This window comes from Magnolia sinica, chromosome 1 (genome assembly GCF_029962835.1).
Source record: "Magnolia sinica isolate HGM2019 chromosome 1, MsV1, whole genome shotgun sequence".
NCBI classification, from domain to species: Eukaryota; Viridiplantae; Streptophyta; class Magnoliopsida; order Magnoliales; family Magnoliaceae; genus Magnolia; species Magnolia sinica.
The window spans coordinates 138,111,288-138,126,172 of record NC_080573.1 but is presented as its reverse complement, the minus strand read 5'-3'; the positions used below and the strand labels follow the sequence as shown (position 1 = coordinate 138,126,172).

The window sequence follows — 14,885 nt, the reverse complement described above, 5'->3', positions numbered from 1 at the left end:
AATTATAACTCACTAGTTTAGAGGCTAAAGATGAATAAAATGAACATGAAATCACTTAGGCTTCTATTACACTAAAAACCCCTGAAAATACCCAATCATGTAGTCCACCCAAACCACCGATGTGGACTCGCACATAGTTTATTCATCAGGACACAATCTAATACAAACATGGGTCCACCTCGGGCACATATGAGGTGAATCAACGAGTAATATCTAAGTTGGTTAGTCCCTAACTATGGGGCCTACCTTAATGTGTGTGTTGTATATCCATGTGGTCTGTTATTTTTTCTAGCTCATTTTAGGGCATGAACAAAAAAAAAAAAAAAATGAAGCAAATAAAGATCTTAAGTAGACAATACTAAAGGAAATAGTGATCATTCATCGCCCACCATTAAAATTTTCCACGGATTCATCATAATGTTTATTTTCCATCCAATTTGTTGTTAAGTTCACATGTACCTTAACGAAAGGAAAACAAAATTAATTACTTCATCCAAAACTTCCTGGTCCACGTGAGAATCGGACTTGCTTCATTTTTGGAGCCAAACCCTAAAATGACCTGAAAAAACCAGATGGGTAGCACATGTATACCACACAAATATATTTAGGTGGGTCCCACGATCAGGGATTCACGGAGAAAGCTGTTGCCCAGAAGCCACCAACCGCGACCATGGAAAAGAGGCATCAAAACACCCCAGTTTCTGAACAACTAATAAATGAAATAAACTAAATTAGGATTAAAAGCACATGACTTATATATATATATATATATATATATATATATATATATATATATATATATATATATATATATATATATATATATATATATATATATATATATAAACGGTCGAGTCGGGCTGAGTCGGGCTTTGAACCGAGTTGGGTTGCCGTCACCAATTCTGTGGGACCCTCCATGGTATATGTCCTATATCCACACCGTCTATCCATTTTGAGAGATCATTTTAGGGCATGAAGTCAAAACTAAGGCAGATACAGAGTTCAAGTGAACCACAACACAGAAAGTAATGGGGACAATGATGCTATCCATTTTGAGAGATCATTTTAGGGCATGAAGTCAAAACTAAGGCAGATACAGAGTTCAAGTGGACCACAAAACAGAAAGTAATGGGGACAATGATGCCCACCGTTGAAACCTTTCCATGGCTCATCGTGATGTTTATTTTCCATCCAACCTGTTCGTAATGTCACGCAGAATTGGATGAAGGGACCAAACAAATATCATCTTGATCCAAAGCTTTTGTGGCCCAAGAAGTTTTCATTGGTAGCCGTTTAATCTCTATTACTTTCTGTGTTATGCTCCACTTAAGCTTTGGATCTGCTAATTATTTTTTGTGCTAATACCATAAAATGATTTTTCCGAATGGATGGACGGTGTGGATATAGTACTTACATCATGGTGGGGCTCACAGAACTTGGTGACGGCATCACACCACCAAGGTCGGTGGCGTGTGGCACACCAGCCATTTCACTTCACGGGGAAGGGAGCAGATTAGGTGCGGCGACAGCCTAACCTAAGACAGTGCGTCCCTTACCATGGGTCCAACTTGATCTGCATATTGTATATCCATACCGTCCTATTTTGGAAGACAATTTTAGGTCTTGATTCCAAAAATAAAGAAGATCAAATTCTCAGGTGGACCATACTATCAGAAATAGTGGTGATTGAATACTATACCATTAAAAACTTCCCCTGGCTCACCGTAAAGTTTACATCATGCTTATTTTCCATCTAACCTGTTAATAAGTTATATAACCCTGGATGAAGTCAAAAAACAAATATCGGATTCATCCAAAATTGAAGTAGTTGATTAATTGTCAATCACAACTTTTTCCTATGGTTTGGTCGAGTTGGATCTGCTTCAGGTACTGAATAATATCTTAAAATGATCTATAAAAATAGATGGGCGGCGTGGATATAAAATTCATAAGTCAATGTGGGCCTACGATAAGGACCGTACCTTATTGGGTGAGGCCAAAGTTGCACCTAATATACTTCACACACAACTCGCCTGTAATTTGGATTGGGTGGGAAGGGATTTTTATCTACACAAAGATAGGTGGGCCCATTATAATGCTCGTTAGAAATCCACTCTGTTCATTCGTTTTATCTATTCATTTTAGGATGTGGTAAAGATAATGAGATAGATCTAGAATTCAAGTGGACCACACGATAAGAAAATGTGAGTAGGGAAATGTCTATCGTTGAAACCTTCATAAGGTCCACCGTTATTCTTATATGCCATCCGTACCATTCAAAAGGTCATTCATACTGGGATGAACTCAAGATACAAAAATATTACCTCAATCTAAAACTTTTGTAACCCTACAAATGTTCAACAGAGGACGTCCATTCCTCAATGTTTCTTACTATGCAGCCCATTTGAGTTTTGGATCTACCCCATTTTTTATCTCATGCCCTAACATGACATGGAAAAATAGATGGACAGTGTGGATTTCTCACAGCATGATGGTGGGCCCTAAGTAGCTTCTTATCATATTAGCTTCTTCGAGAAGCTGTCATATCACATGTGCATTTTTTATTTTTATCATCCAACGGCTCAAATAAAGACACGACTCGACCTCATATTAAGGTTCATGCGCTTGACCTCATAGTACCATTTCCCTATATATATATATATATATAACACCTAATTAACAATATTTACATGCACTCTCATTTAGGGGTGTACACAAACTGAGCTAGCTTAGTTAGCTCGCTTGACTCGACTCGAAAAAGCTCGATTTGACTCGATTCGAAGCTGAGTTCGAGCTGAGTTAAGCTGATGTTTTGAGCTTGAAAATGAGTTCGAGCCGAGTTCGAGCAGGCCCAAGCTCAACTCGACTCGAATCGAATCTAGCTCGAATCAAACTCGGATCGAACCAGTTCAGTGACTCGGTTACCTTGCCATTGATGTTGCTCACCAAGTGTTTGATAAAATGACTCAATGAAGTGTGGCCTGTGGCAAAGAAGGTATGTACATGATATGTATGTGTATCACACATGAATGATAGGCTGTATGGGTTCATACGGGCCTGAAAAAGCCTGTTATTGAGGTGATAGCACCGATACTAAAGACAGAAATAGGTTTCAAAATTAAGGTCTTAGCCGAGCACTGTTGTATCCCGTATCGGGTCTCTTTGGCTACAGAAGAGGGCTGCTCAAAATCAAGGTCTTAGCCAAGCACTGTTGTATCCCATATCGAGTCTCATTGGCTACATAAGAGAAGAGGGCTACTGCATCACTGAATTGCTTTATAACCAAACAATGTACGGCTATCTCAATAAAGGGTGTCTGCCTGCATTGGAAGCGAATTGGCTGGTGTACCACACAGCAATTATATAGCTGTTGTATTGATTTTTTGTTGTTTTTATGTTGTTTAGAAGGTATTTGATAAAATACCTATAAAACCATTGCTTTGTTTCACATACAGAGTTATTTTGATGGTGCAATCCAGGTGTTTGTGGAAATGCCTCAATGATGAACTCGGCTCAAATTCGGCCCAAGCTGGCCCAAGCTGCTAACCGAATTGAGCCGAGCTAGCCGGTCAAGCTCGAGGATCGAGCCGAGCCAAGTTCGAGCTGAGGTCAACCAGTGGCCGAGCCGAGTGGAGTTGAGGCCATCTCTACTTGGTTCGACTTGAAGTACACCCCTACTCTCGTTAAAGGGTGGGTATTTTAGTCATTTCAGAAAGAAAGAGAAGGAAAAAAAAAATCATAACAGAAGTGAAGAGAAAACTATCGGAAGATACCCCAAGGGGGTTGGTATTCTGAGATTTCGAAAAGTAGACTTATCCCTGATGTCACAGTGGTTATAAGTAAATTCTGGTCATTTCTCAGTTAAGAAGGCCAATTTAGTCGGCTTTTATTTTCACACTCATTTCAGTACTCTTAAAAAAAATCCTCACACCATTGCATCTGATAACCTCTTCATTCCCAGTCATCTCCACCCTCCAACTAACTATCCATCACTGATGTAGAGCGGGTCGCGGACAGTTTCATGGCCAAGACGGATCAGAAAAGGCCCGGTCGACGACAGAAGTGATCCGGACCATCGGACCTTAGATCGGGCGTATCTCGCAATCCGGAATGAGTTAGCTAACGTAAAATATATGATTTTGGGGTAGAACGAGCTACTTTAGCCAACCAACCCGCTACGTCGGGTTGCGCAACCCGGAGTTGAGAAAAACCCCTTGATTGCCCGTCGTTTCCCTATTTTAATTTCGTTTTTACTATAAATAGTAAGTTTTAGTTTGATTATAACTCTTCATCCATTGGGCTTTAGGAGTTGCGCCCAACGTGAAAAGAGCTTAGAATAATTAGGGGAACGATTTGGTGAAGCCAAATAGGACACTTACTATTTTTGGCCGAAAACCTTGCGCACTAGTAGACATCACGACCGTCTATAAATAGTAAGTTTACTATTTATAGTAAGTCGCGGATTCTAGGAGTTTGAGTTGTAGTTTGATTATGATTTCTTTCCCATTGCTTGATACCCTTATTTAAAGGGTTGTGAACTCATTTTTAATCATTCATCAATCAATTTCGAACTTATTAGAATTATTTCTATTTTCTGCTTTTTTTCTTCGTGGATTCGAGAAGTCTCTGTGAGGAGTCCAGAGAAGTTCCGTGGATTCGGAATAGTTATCCTCTTGAGGAAGACGGTGCTCGACCTCACGTCCTCCCCTGCGTCAATCACACAAACCATGGCCGACGAACTCCAATCCTACGCTATCCTCTTCCTCATCTGGCTCATTTCCACTGTCCTAATCAGGATCATCTTCTCCAATTCCCGTACCACGGCCCGATACTGCTCCCGATTGTCGGACATCTCCACCACAACGGTCTCATCCCTCACCAAGCCTTCCACAAGCTCTCCAAGCGCTATGGCCCTTTGATCCACCGCCCCCTGGGCTCTGTCCCCGTTGTCGTCGCCTCAAACGCCGACAGTGCAAGAGCAATCCTCAAGACCCACCAGACTTCCTTCGCATCCCGACCTCAATCCTCAGCTGTCCGTAACCTAATCTACGGTCCCTCCGATATCGCCTTTGGTCGCTACGGCCCCTACTGGAAGTTCATGAAGAAGCTCTGCATGTCCGAGCTTCTAGGCGGGAGCACGCTCGATCAGTTCCAGCCCGTCCGCCACGAAGAGATACGCCAATTCTTGCGACCGCAACATAAGAAATCCAACAGTGGAGATGCAGTCGACGTTGGCCGAGAGCTCATTACGATGACGAGCAACATAATATCGAGGATGGCGATGAGCCGGATATGTTCGGACACGGAAGGGGAGGCGGAGGAAGGGAGGAAGCTGGTACATGATGTGACGGTGCTGATGGGCACGTTCAACGTATCGGATTACATCGGGTTTTGTCGGAATTTGGATTTTTCAGGGACTAAAGAAGAGGTACAAGGACGCGCACGAGAGATTCGATGCGATGATGGAGAGGATCATCAAAGAGCATGAAGAAGGGAGGAAGATGAAGATGGAGAGAGGAGATGGTATGAAGGATATTCTCGATATTTTGCTCGAGATATCGGAAGATGAGAACGCCGAGATGAAACTGACGAGGGACAACATCAAAGCTTACATCACTGTAAGTGGATAAGCCCATACACATTGCTTTTCGTACGGCTTGCGCTCGTACATCGCTGGATCACCGAGTTCAGTTGATGCCCAACTGTGAGGTCTACGCTGATGCATGTGCCATGCATCCACACCATCCGTTGTGATAGTTCATTTTAACCGTGATCCAAAAACTGAAACAAATCCAAATCTCAGCTGGGCCACGCCACCGGAAACAGTGTTAATTGACCGTTAAAAACTTTTCTTGAGCCACACAAGTTTTCGATCAAGCTTATATTTGGGTGGTCCCTTCGTCCAATTCTTTGTGAACTTATCATTGTGTGGGATGACAAATAAACATTCCGGTGGTCCCAAAGGAAGTTTTTAACGGTGGATATTCAATCACCACTATTTCCTTTGCGAGTGCGGATCCGGTGTTTTCCTGAAACACCGAGCAGCTGAACCTAATATCAGCAATAGCAAGTACCGCATCACCGGCTTTTTTTTTTTTTTAATATATTAAAAAATTTACATTTCAGCAAAAGCATAACGCCGTTAGACGGTTTCCTTTGGAAATCGGATTGCATACCGATTACGGTGAGCTCTTGCACTCACCGTACTGAGTAAACTCAGTTGGGCCCACCTTGTTTGTATGTGGTCTATCCAGGCCGTACATCCATTTTTCCATCTAATCTGAGGGGTTGAGCCCAAAATTGGAATATAGCCAAATATCAAGTGGATCATGCCACTCTAACAGTGGGGATAATGATTTCCACCGTTGAAACCTTGCTAGGCCCCACAGTGATGGTTATTTGTCATCTGACCTGTCCATAAGATCATACAGGCATGGATGAAGAGAAAACACAAATATAAGCTTGATCCCAAACTTTTGTATCCCCTGGGAAATTTTTAATGGTAAATGTTCAATTCAATTGTTTCCTATAGTGTGGATTTAAATGTATATGCTTCATTTTTTGTCTCAAGCCCTAAAATTATTTAGTAAAATTGATGGACGGAGTAGATAAAATATGTAAATCAGTCGTGGTGGACCCTACAGAGTTTACTCGGTACGCTAACATAGTGAGTTACGCAATCCACTTCCTTCTATATGGGGATTCAACACACGGGTTGAGTAGCGAGTCCCACTACTAAAGTGACGTCACCTAGTTATGTGGGTCCCACCATAATGTATGTTTTGTATCCACACTGTCCATCCATTTGGAGAGATCATTTTAGGGCATGAGTCATAAAATGAATCAGATCCAAAACTCGGGTGGACCCCACCATAGAAGACAGTGGAGAGAGTCACGCCCACCATTAAAAACTTCTACATATCAAAAGTTTTCCATCAAGCTGATATTTGTGTTTTCCCTTCTTCAATGTTTGTGTTAACTTAAGATCCACTGTGATTTTTATTTAAGTTTTCATTTGGAGATTCAGCGCATAGGTTAAGTAGCGAGACTCGCTGCTAAAGTGACATCACGTAGTTATGCCGGTCCCACCATGATGTATGTTTTGTATCCTCACCATCCATCCCTTTGGAGAGATCATCGTGGGAGCCCTGTCCATCCATGCGTAGAAACCTATGCCAATAGCACGTGTTCTTGATCATATCTTTTTATCATGCTCGACGTACTTTCTAGAATCTTCTCTCGAAGCAAACAATGTATTCCACAACTAAAGTGGACTACACTATACAAATAAAAATCGACAATTAGAAAAAAATTATAAGAAAATCAGTATATATTTTCGGTCATACGAGGAGAAAAATGACCTTTTCTTTTTAGTCAAAGGAGAAAAACATTACTTCCAACCAGATGGAAAGATCAGATCTCGCACAAGTGTTCTCAGTTGGCACGTGTGATTCGTTTGATATATATAACACGAGGACCGAGGGGAGCATGTTGAAAATTCTAGTCTTTCTTTTTCGGACTTCTGGTTTGGAGCTGAGAAGACACCTTTTCTTCACGCGTCGATCCGTCTGTCCCATTTTCTATCATTTTTCTCTTGAAATCTAGATCGATCTGAACAATGCCCAATCCGATCCGACTCAGTTTTCCTGACCAAGTCAGACTCAGATCGGATCAGGCCATATACATTTCGGATCGGTTCGAGTCAGGTGACCCGGATCGGATCGAGTTCGGGTTAGGCCATTAAGATTTCGGATCGAATCGAGTTGGACCCAATCCGATTCGACTCAGTCCGATACCCAACTTTAGTTGCTGGACAAAATGACAAGATTTCACTATATAAAGTACTTAAAGGGGTGCTAGACAAAGTGACATGATTATTGAACAAAGTAAGGAGGTTCCATTAGACAAAATAACGATGTTCCACTAGATAAAGTGATGGAGTTGCCAAAAAAATTGATAGGATTTTGCTTGATAAAATGACAAGTTTTTGAATATAGTGACTCGGTTCCACTTGAAAAAGTGACGATATTACTGTGCAAAGTGACAGGATTTTACTAAATAAAATAGTGGCATGTCAAATAAAATGATGAGGTTTCAATAGACAAAGTGACAGGTTCATTTAACAAAGTGATAGGGTTCCATTAGAGAAAATGACAGGGTTCCGTTAGATAAACTAATGTGTCCATTTTATATAATCATTATGGTGGGTCCTATAAATTTCAAAGGTGGATGTCTCTCTTCCAAATATTTTATTTGGTGTGACTTATATGAATCTCATGTTAACCTCTTTTTTTTTTTTAATTCAGGCCTAAATAATTACGCATGTAATTATCAAAATGGATGGAAGCAGATTGCCTATTGCCCTTTCGGGAAAAATCCCCTATACTTCTCCAATTGTAAAGAGAGTTTATATATATATATATATATATATATATATATATATATATATATATATATATATATATATATATGGGGCGTGACTCTTGATTTTTTCGGGGCCCACTGTGATGTTTATGTAATATCCACTATAACCATTGGCTATTAAGTCTCATATTGAGCCAGAAGAGGTGAGAAAATCTTAGCTTGGTTTGACTTTGGGCGGAAGTGTGGAATAGGTGTCTCATAGTTAGATAAAGGGTTGTCCCAAGTTTGGTAGTAAATGGATGAGTCAATTGATCGCATGGGCCCAATTTACGATCAACGGTCACTGATGTTCGATCGGAGTCCTAGTTATAAGGATATGAGTAGGGAAATATCCATGGGTCATGGCCCAAGTTCGATTACAATTCAACGGTTGGAATATCACAACTTCACCAAAGAGTGAAAGGTCTATTTCACTTAAGTTTTCAGATTTTAACGTAGAAGATTCACGTGTTTCAAGCACTTGGCTTTTGGCCCAAGTTGACTAGTTCTGGGCACTTTCTTGGTTCGCCACCCGCGATGGACGTCAAGCCCAGTGAGATGGACATCATTTTACAATTTCAGAACTAGTGGGCCACTAACGAGCAGTCTGAAACTCGTTCGGATAATTGGGACATTTTTTGATGAATTGGATAGGAAGATTTCTTAGGCGCAGTTGTTAGGGTCTGCATTAACTAAGTTCACAGTGTGGCCTATTTAAAATTAGCGAAAATGGTGATTCGGTAATGATCACTCTAAACTGTTGGTTCTTAAGCTAAAGGAGTAAATAGGTTGACTTGGTCCATTAGTTAAGATCTGAGTTATAGCTGGCTTGACTTTGGGTAAATTTTTAATTTAGTTATGGTTGTCTTAATTAGTTAGTGATGGGTCGGTTAGATTTAAGCTCTAGATGAACAATTCAAGAGGTTAGACTGGAGGTTTAAGTGATCAAGCGGATTAGTTGGCTTCATACTGTTTGTTAATCGAATTTGTGGGCTTCTTTACTGGTATAATCTACGTATAGGCTCACCTCGAGCGTCAAGGGTCAGTAAGTGACGACGTGGGATACTTCTAAAAATAAAATAAAATTAAGGATTGTTGACAATCCAAAATAGCAAAAATTCAGGATATTACACCCGACTCAACTCGGTTTTGAAATAGGCCTGATCCGAACTCAACCTGACTCGGTACCGAGTCTAGCATGCCTAACCCGATCCAAGTCCGGGTCTGTCCTGTACTAATCTAGATTGAATTTGACCCGATCTCAATTATCGATTCGGGTCTAATCTTAAAATAATATGAGGAAACAGATGGATCGAGTAAATATATAATGCATAGATCAAGGTGGGCCCACGATGAGGATTTTATGGACATCACTCATCCTGGGTCGCAGCTAATATTCCTTATTAATCAAGCATATTTTGTAAATATTTTTTTTTTAAAAAAAAAACTTATAAAATTGATGTGAGATAACATGACCTAATTAAATTTAGAAGAAAGATATTGGAGGCGGATTAGCTACCGACACGTTGAGTAGCTAGACTCGCTTCTGAAGTGATGCCACCAAGTTCTATGGGGCCCACCATTATGTATGTGTTGTATCCACATTGTACATCCATTTGGAGAGGTCATTTTAGGGCATGATCAAAAGAATGAGGTAGATTCAAAGCTGGAGTGAACCCCACCATAGAAAATAGTGAGGAGAGTGACGTCCACTGCTGAAGCCTTCCTAAGGTCCACTGTGATTTTTATTTGAGATCTAACCTGTTCATAAGTTAACACAAATATAAAAGAAGCAAAAACACAAATATCAGCTTGATCTTAAACTTTTGTGGCCCTTAGAAGTTTTTAATGGTAAACATACTCTCTTCACTGTTTTCTGTGGTGGGGTCCACTCGAGTTTTGGATCTGATTCTTTCTTTGGCTCATGCCCTAAAATGATCTCTCCAAATGGATGGACAATATGGATACAAAACATACATCATGGTGGGACCAACATAACTATGTAACATCACTTTAGTAGCGAGTCTCGCTACTCATCCCTAGTATTGAATCCCCATATGAAAACTTAAATAAAAATCACAGTAGACCTTAAGTTAACATAGACATTCAAGAAGGGAAAACATAAATACCTGCTTGATCGAAAACTTTTGTGACCCATGGAAGTTTCTAATGGTGGGCGTGACTCTGCACTGTTTTTTGTGGTGGGGTCCACTCAAGTTTCGGATCTGATTCATTTTATGGCCCATGCCCTAAAATACTCTCCAAATGGATGGACGGTGTAGATACAAAATATACATCATGGTGGGACCTACTTAACCAGGTGACATCACTTTAGTAGCGTAACTTGCTACTCAACCCGTGCGCTGAGTCCCCAGATGGAAGGAAGCTGATTCCGTATCGAGTAACTCACTATGTTAGCGTACTGAGTAAACTCTGTGGGGTCCATCATGATTTATAAATTTTATCCGCTCTGTCCATCAATTTTACTAGATAATTTTAAAGTTTGAGGTAAAAAATGAAGCATATACAATGTTCAGATGGACCACACCATAGGAAACAGTTGAATTGAATGTTTACCGTTGAAAATTTCTCGGGGTCTACAAAAGTTTTGGATCAAGCTTATATTTGTGTTTTCTCTTCATCCATGCCTGTATGATCTTATGCACAGGTTGGATGACAAATAAACATCACCATAGGGCCTAGCAAGGTTTCAACGGTGGAAATCATTATCCCCACTGTTTACAGTGGTATGATCCACTTGATATTTGGATATACTTTAGTTTTGGGCTTAACCCCTTGAATTAGATGGAAAAACGGATGGACGGCCTAGATAGACCACGTATATACAAGATGGGCCCAACTGAATTTACTCAGTATGGTAAGAGCAAGAGCGCACCGATCGGCATGCAATCCGATTTCCAAGTGAAACCGTTACACGGGGTATTGGGAATGTAAATTATTTTAAATATATTTAAAAAAACCGGTGACGTGACAATTACAGTGACGTGGATCAGCAATGGTGTTGGATTCAGCTGCTCGGTGTTTCCAGGAAACACCGGATCTGCACTCCTCCTTTACGCGATCCAGCTAAGATTTGCATCCAATCATGCATAAAATGAGCAGTCAAAAGACCGTGTGAATGTGACTTGCCACTGAAGTGACGTCACCAAATAATTTGCATCAGTGACAACGGTCTCAGAATGATTAGGTACCAAAGAGGGCCGTGGTTAGTGAAAAAGTTATCTGAGCCATACTAAGATGTATGTATTTTATTCACGCCGTTAACCCATTTTATCAACTCATTTTAAGGAATGAGCCCGGTTGATGCGGATATTTGGATGCCCATGCAGGACCGTTGAATACCTACCAAACCAAATAACTTAGGCTATGGTAGGGTACTCTCGATACTATAGTTAGAAGAGGCATTCAGAGTCTAATAGAACAAGAATTTTTATGCATACCTTCCACCGTTGGTAAGGCTTTTATTTAATTTATAGTATTTTGATGCCATTACCGTATACGGCAATACCTCTATATGATAGGTGCGTATTGCGGAATGAGTCATTTTCTAAACGTGTCGTGGTTGTCTTCCGGAGATCCTCAATGAGAATCTTAGATAGATCCTCTCAATGAGATCTTCGAGTGGTTGGAGTCCGAGGAGATTACAGGAGATGACTCGGGATGACCTACAGGTCAGCTCGGCCGAGGTCTTATAGACAAAGTTATATTGTTGATCATAGTCAATGCTATGCTTCGAGGCAGGGCAGGTCAACACTCATGGTCGTTCGTTGGTTGTGTGGCCATTCTTTGGTCACGACTGTGAGACAAAATCCAAGGCCGAGGTCACTACTTGTAATAGATAATTGAGTTGTTTGCAAAGGTCATGCTTGATAGTCGAGATTGAGCTACCTTCTTTTGAATGTTCCCTGTCCTCCCTCATCCAGTTGTTTGATCAGTTAATTTTTACCCATAACAAGTCCAAAAGTGAGGTGTGTGTGTGTGTTTGTGTGTATATATATCCTGTGGAATACACATTGAGAAACAGTGGTGATTGAACACTCACCCGTTAAAAACTTCTTAGGACAGAAAGTTTTGGATTAAGCTGATATTTGTGTGATCCTTTTTCCACGCCTGCGTGACATAATCAATACGTTGGATGGGGAGGCAGATCTCCTGCAAACGCTTTTGGCATAAAGTTCTGTGCGGGAAGGCTAGGTAGGCCCACTGTTCTGTTTGTGAGAAATCCACCCAATCCATCCATTTTCAGAGCTCATTTTAAGACTTATGACAAAAAAAAAAAACGTCAAATCGGATACTCAAGTGGGCCACACAAGAGGAAACAACGGAGATTGGGGATTGAATGACCAGAGTTGAAAATTTTGCATGGGGACAAAAGTTTTGTATCAGGCTTAAATTTTTGTGTTTTCAGTTCATCTTGAACTTATAAACAGTTTGGATGGCATATGAGCCTAGTAAGGTTTTAAGGTAGGCATTTCTTTTCCCCAATTTTCCCCCTTGCGTGGTTTACTTGAGTCTTCGATCCTGATCATTTTTGATAGGCTGAGTATTATACTATTCTTTGGAATCTTCTACAGGATATCAATGTGGCGGGAACTGATACGACTGCAATCACAATGGAATGGGCCTTGGCGGAACTCATCAACCATCCTGACATATTCAAGAAAGCAAGGGTAGAGATCGATTCAGTTGTCGGGAAAAATAGATTGGTGGAAGAATCCGACGTCCAAAACCTTCCTTACCTCCAGGCAATTGTCAAAGAAACAATTAGATTGCACCCGTCGGTCCCAATGATTCCTAGGGAATCCACTAAAGATTGCAAAATCGGAGGCTACGATGTACCAGCTAACACCCAAGTGTTCATCAATGTGTGGGCCATCGGAAGGGACTCTGAGCATTGGGTTGACCCACTTGAATTCCATCCTGAGAGATTCATGCCGTTGGATGAGAGCGACCGGAGTCACCACGTGGACGTTAGGGGTCAGCATTTCCATTTCTCGCCATTTGGGAGCGGACAGAGAGGCTGCCCAGGCACTTCTCTAGCATTGAAGGTAGTACAAACGATGCTAGCTTCCATGATCCAATGCTTTAACTGGAGAGTTGGGATTGATGGAGAGACTGAAACTGTTAATATGACTGAAGGTTAGGAATTGGGCAAGTGCTGGCATGTTGGTTTTGGTCTATGGAGGCAGTGGAATGTTTGGGTCGATCATGGTCCTTTTAATAATCTTTTAGTTTGGTAAATTTGAGTTGGGCTTTCCTTTACCCAAAGGGTTCTCCTGAAGAGCGTGAATACTGTTGGTTTTGGCTGTTTAGGGAGTTGTGGCCCTCTTGGCACATTGCTGCAGGATGTTTGGTCCTTTCTGGCTGCTGCAGTGGAAAGTCGTTATGGGTCTATGTTGGCTGCAACATCTTCTTATCGGCTCTACATCTAGCACCCCATAGCGGGCGGGCCACTTTTTGCTGGGATTGTGTTATCTCATATAATTCCCATTGCGGCCAGGTTTCTCATTTAGATGGCCTTTAGATTTTCTTTTCCTTTTTTCTCTTCGGTTTGGGCATTGTACAAGGTGGAGAATGATAGATAGGGACCAATTTTTTGTCAGCCCCCGCCCGAATGTGTGATCCTGCTGATTGAGATCAATAAATTCTTGTTTCTAGAGAGAGAGAGAGGGGGGGGCGGCTGCCGGAGAGCTTGTAGGTTTGTTTAAAAATTTAAAATAAAGAAAAAAAAAAAAATGTTACCTAGATGGCCAACTTCGTTATAAATAAATAAGAAGTATTTCATCTAAACATGCGCCAATGATTTAGCTAATTGATGAATTTCAAAAGGAAAAAAAAAAAGAAAAGAAGGAGAAGAAGATATACTGATATCTAAGTTGGATTTATTGATCTTGACTGTTCATTAGGTCCAATGAACATTTCATAAGCTACCATGCACACATCAGTCTAATCTAACAAATATTAATTATTTGATCAATGGCCTTTATTATGGATGGCCAAGATCGTTTACACAAGAATGGGTTCAATCATCAATTTATTCCATCTACTTGTTGGGGATTCATGTTTAGCTTATGATCATGAAGAATAGGCCATTGTAAACCATCCCATCCATGGCTCCGAATAAGGATGGCTATAGAAAATAAGACCATGGATCTGATCACCTGATCAGTGCAATGCATATCAGACCCAGTTATTGCATAGATTTACAAGCATGATACCGTTTAATAGCTTGATTTAATCGTGTTTGTGATGCAGAGTGTATTTACAAGCATGAACTGAAAAATGGTGCTTAAACCATGGATTTGACGCCGATGACACCCAAGGCAAGGGACGGACTCCAGGGGACCAAGATCGATGGAATTACACACCAGGGATCCGAGGAAATTAAGTCATTCACGTTAAAGAGGCCCGAAATTGGTGAAAAATGCAAGAGCACATAGTTCTCGCCATCTGATTGGCTC

General features: G+C 40.9%; 1 pseudogene; it reads left to right on the top strand.

Annotated features, from left to right (window-relative positions):
• Positions 1–4,716: 4,716 nt before the first annotated feature.
• LOC131249742 (cytochrome P450 93A3-like) lies at positions 4,717–13,568 on the top strand (annotated as a pseudogene).
• The last annotated feature ends 1,317 nt before the right edge of the window (positions 13,569–14,885 follow it).